This window comes from Rhinolophus sinicus, chromosome 3 (assembly GCF_057876585.1).
Source record: "Rhinolophus sinicus isolate RSI-liver-muscle chromosome 3, RSI-T2T, whole genome shotgun sequence".
NCBI classification, from domain to species: Eukaryota; Metazoa; Chordata; class Mammalia; order Chiroptera; family Rhinolophidae; genus Rhinolophus; species Rhinolophus sinicus.
Window position 1 is genome coordinate 36,911,455 of NC_142503.1, and position 5,028 is coordinate 36,916,482.

Here is a 5,028-nt window from a genome sequence, read left to right on the forward strand (position 1 = left end):
ACCTGAAGGACAATAGGAAATAGCCAGACAAAGAGATTGAGGAAATTATGTTCCAAAAAGAGGGGCTAGCATGTGTGAGGCCCAGAGTATAGGGTGTGTTCAAGACCTGGAAGATAAATACCACATAAGTGTAGAGTGTGAATGGAGAAGAGCAAGGGAAGGTAGTACCTGTGAGCAAAGGGCAGATGATACAAGGCTTTGTAGGACAGATTGAGGAGTTTGGGCTTTGTCCTAACAAAGCTGATATCTATGATATCATAATATGGTTTTAGAAGGCAGAATAACATTGATTTTTCAAAAAAAAAAAAAAAAAAAAAAAAAAAGGATATTGCAAGTAAAGAATTTCCAAGCTGCAACAGAATATGGGAAGAAAGATTCTGAGATTCAGGATATAGAACTTGATTTCAAGAAGCATGTGTCTATGAGTTATAACATAAGCAGTTCTACAGCGTTTTATTGTGGCTTCTATTGCTTTTAATTTAAATTCAGCTCCTGTAGTTTTGCATTTTGCGATTCTCCCAACAGAGGTGGGAATTAAGCAAATGAGAGAGGCTTAAACAAAAGGAAGCACAGAGACGGTAAATTGCCAGATGCAATCAAGGCTGATGAAGGTGTGACTGCAGCTATTGACCTATGCTGTTGTCATGGAAACCAAAGCACTATAGTCCTGGAGTGCTCTTTCTCTTTTTAAGGACAGATTGGTTTTAGTGAATAGTAAAGACTGCAAATCATGGAAGCTGGATCATCCACTGCCAGGTGTATTCTAAATTTTTGGTAATGACAGACACAATGTCTAGCTGGGTCTCAGGTGAACTCCTCAGAAGCCCAGAAGCTGTCAAAGGCATAAGATTTGAAGCTTAATGAAATCCAGAGTTTAGCTGCTACCTTAGACCCAATTGCCCAGCTCCACTGGATGCTAGACTGACATATTAATTGTGATACTCGGAATTTAGGAGCAGGAACATAATTAACTAGGTTTTACCTATTAGCATATGATATTAAAAATATTGAATCAGGAAAGCTGAAACTCATCAAGAAAATACATAAATTAGGTACATTTTGTTTTCTACCTAGTTGTTTCTGAGAAGACTGTAGTCCATATTAAATTCCTAGCATCAGTATCCCTACTGAGCACCATCATAATTAGGCTTTATGTAAATTATTTTCCTTAATTCACCAACAACCCTGTCACATAGATACTGTTGTAATCCCCATTTTACAGATGAGAAGATTGAGAATTAGGGAAGTTAAAATTTGACCAAAGATCTTAGAGTCAATTTAAAAAAATTGAGGCAGTATTTGAACCCAGTCATTCTGATGACAGAGGCTTGCTTAGGTTATTTTATTATAGTATCAGTCATAATTGATAATGTCTTCTGTCTTAGCATCATGGAATTTCAAATCTAGAAAATAACTTGGAAATCATCTCGACTGACTTCCTTATTTTGAAAATGAGAACAGCGCGCTCCAGAAAGTTTATGTGACAGTCCCAAGGTCACACAGTGAACTAATGACTAAACCGGGACCAGAACTTAGATCTTTTCAACATATCTTGCTTCCTTTCTTCTTGACGTTTCTGTTTATTTCTTAATCTGTCTTCCTCATGGCATCCCTTTGAGCCTCATTTCTTAAGACCTTTGCTTTTCTTGATTCTATCTGGATATTCTCTGCATCTAGAAATGATGTTGATTTTTCCAAATGTTAAGCAAAGATAGACGTAAGAGAGCAGAGTGTGTGGATTTCTTACTGCATGTGGCTCTTGTGTGGCCAGAGCAAAGTAATGAGGACAATCAATCAGGGATGGAGTGGTGCACGTGTCCTCTTTTAGTCATTATTTCTGAAAATGTACTCTTTTGTCATCTTGTCTCACTTGACAGAATTTGTCTAGACTGTATACACTTTTAAGTCAATTATCTGATAAGAGAAAAACATGAGCCACAGAAGAGGAGCATTTCCCAGTGAGAAGAAGGGTTAGGAAGTAAGGAAGTGTCTGTGACAACTGGGTGGCAATGAACACTGGAGAGCACCTTTGAAGGAACAGCTAATGACAAAGTAACTATCCCCTCTGGGCTGCCATGGAAAGGGCCTAGAGCCTGTTTTCAGTCTCTTTGCTCCTGGAGAAGATGGAGGAGAATATTGTGAAGTTCCTGATCAAGGAAAAATCTGACATTACATGGAAGGGAGAGTTTCCTTTTAAAACTAAAAGACAAAAAAGCAAAAGCAAAGCAATAATTACTTTTTAATTTGCTAGATCAACTAATTAAAGCTCAGAGCAAAAATGTGGAAGATGACTGGAAAACGGCACGGGAGAGAGAAAATTTAGAAAAAGGAGGAATGAAGAGATGCACAAAAAAGAAAGCCTTGATAGAGTTTTATAATCCCCTTTGTGGTAATCAAAAGAGAGTAAGTTCTGTAAAAAGTTGAAAACTCAGCTATCTCTAAGGGCTAGGCAGGGAGCATACAGTTATGAATTAGGTCTGCTAAAAGGTGGTGGGTGTTAAGAGTATGTTGAGCAAGAGAAACAATTGAGTCTTATTGCCTTTTCAGACATTCTGCAGAACAAACAATAATCAATATTTGTCCGTTAGCGCTAAATCAAAATCTAGCTGGTCGTTTCCACTGTTTCTAATGCATCATATAGGTCTGTAGAAAGGATAAATATGGCTTAGGTTTACCTTTTAGTAAAAGGCCCTTTCTAATGAAACATTTCATAGTACCAGGATATATAGTATTAAATGAATCTGGAGAGGAAGTGGGACTCTATTCATTTAACAACGACTTCTTATTTCCTCTTTTTATTAGCTGCATTGCTTAATATAGCAATAACTGCTTCACCACACGTGTTGAAAAAAAAGCTGTGAGGCTTAATTTAGGATGCATTGCCTTGATTGCACTAAATGGAAAAAATTAAAGGTGCAATAAAGATATTTCAACATGTGGATTGAGAGCTTACTCTTGCCCTCCTTTCAAAGCCCAGATTAAATCCCCGGTCATTTATAAAGCCTTATTCAATACTAGCAGTTCAAAATGATCTATCCATTTCCTGATTTCCTTCCTCTATCAGTCTTTTCATCCTTCCATCCATCCATCCATCCATCCATCCATCCATCCATCCACCCACCCATCCATTTATACATCCATACATAATGCATACATGCATGCACACATACATATATCTGGCCATCTGTTTATCCAACAAATATTTACGGAGAGCCTATTAACTATTAGGCAGTGTTATAAGGACTGAGGACTCAACAATGAATAAAAACATACAGTGACTACAGCCTAGATAAAATACTCCCCTCAAAATCACACAGATAAATGCATAATTAGAAATATAAATAACTGCTATGAAGGAAAGAACCATGGTGATATTAAAGCTTATAATAGAAGATCTTCAATTTGACTTATTCAAACAGGGCATACTACTTACATTGGATTACTAATTTACTAATTATATAAGCAGAATTTACCTAGAATAAAAACAAAAATTAATGACTGCCTTTCTGCAAAACAGGCCGATTATGATAGAACGTTATTATTTGTGTTAGAATGTTTAAAAGAAAGAGCAAAATCTCAAATTGCTTTGAAGGGTTTGTAAACTATTAAAAATAAATAGAAAGAAACACGAAAATATTGGTTGAGAAAATTTCATAGTGATTTCTTTCTACACATGTCTAATACAAACTTTAATATTTCTAGGCAGTGTAATAGAGTGGAATAAATAAGTGTTAAAATATACAAGAGATCTATATTTGTATCATAGTTATAATGAATATTAGCTATGTGGCTTTTCAAAAGTTATTATCCTCTCTGAACCAGAAAATCCACAGCTGTGAAATGGTGGTAATAAGAACACTGCAAGATTATTGTGAAAATTGAATGAGATAATATGTGAAAATACTTCAAACATTAAGGTTATTTAATGCACATGCATATAAGACATTAATATGCTGTATTACTTGTATCAGTTACGTTGCCTATGTATTGTTGGAGTTTTCACCTTTAAGGACTATTTCTTATGATTTTCTTCTTCAAAGACTTTGTGCTTTGAGGTATTTTTCTCAATAAAATAAACTTCATTTATTATAGAATAATTCCTTTTGAAATTTCCAACAATCTTACACATAAACTACCAACCAAAACTTCTGATTATCATGTTCACAACTGAATTTATATTTTTTTCCAAAACAAAACAAAACAAACAAAAAACAGAACTGTCAACGCCATTCCACTGTTTTTTAAAAATTCAAAATAGCCACCCCGTCATGTGAAAGGTGAAGCAGCTTTTGTCCAAATTCCTCTCCAGGAAAATCAGGCAAAAATGCTGACCCTAGACAAGGTTAAGGGAGGTTGGGCTAGAGATAGTTGAGGTATGTGCTGCTCTCCTTCTCAACTCTGAGAGTTCCAGTTGGACTCAGATGTACTAGAAAGATCTAGCTAAATCCCTCATTTCAATATGTGTCAATGAAAAACTGTGTACGTACTCAAAACCATACTCTGTTGTTTTAAAGGTTTCTGTTGATTCCACTGTTAAGTCAATGATGCAAATGTTTGGTATGATTCCATTGTTAGAGTGAGATGTCATCTTCTGAAGTTGGCACACGTACTTTTCTAGGAGTCCTAGAACAAAGGATATTAAAATATGCACACTTCAGTCTACATTTCTGCTCAAAGCTGTCAGCTTTTTGTGTCCCTTGCTGCCTCTCCTTGGCTGCTACATTTTGCCAGCTGCCGTCCTTGGAGCATTACAGAGTGCCTCTAAACTCCCATGATAGATACGGAAGTAATACCTAAAGAGAAAATGTCCATAAAAATCATATCCACCCTCACTGGGGCTATGATATGATGATGTGAGGTACCCTCTTTTCAATTACCAAGATTGTCAGTACACCCTGTTATTTGCCACACATTGACCTGCTCGTGGGTGGGTGCACTTGCCTATGAATAAGGGTGGCCTAGCAGATTGTTGCTTGGGTCAAGGTAATTTAAGGATGTCAAAAGTCCCATTTACACCTCCCTCCTGCC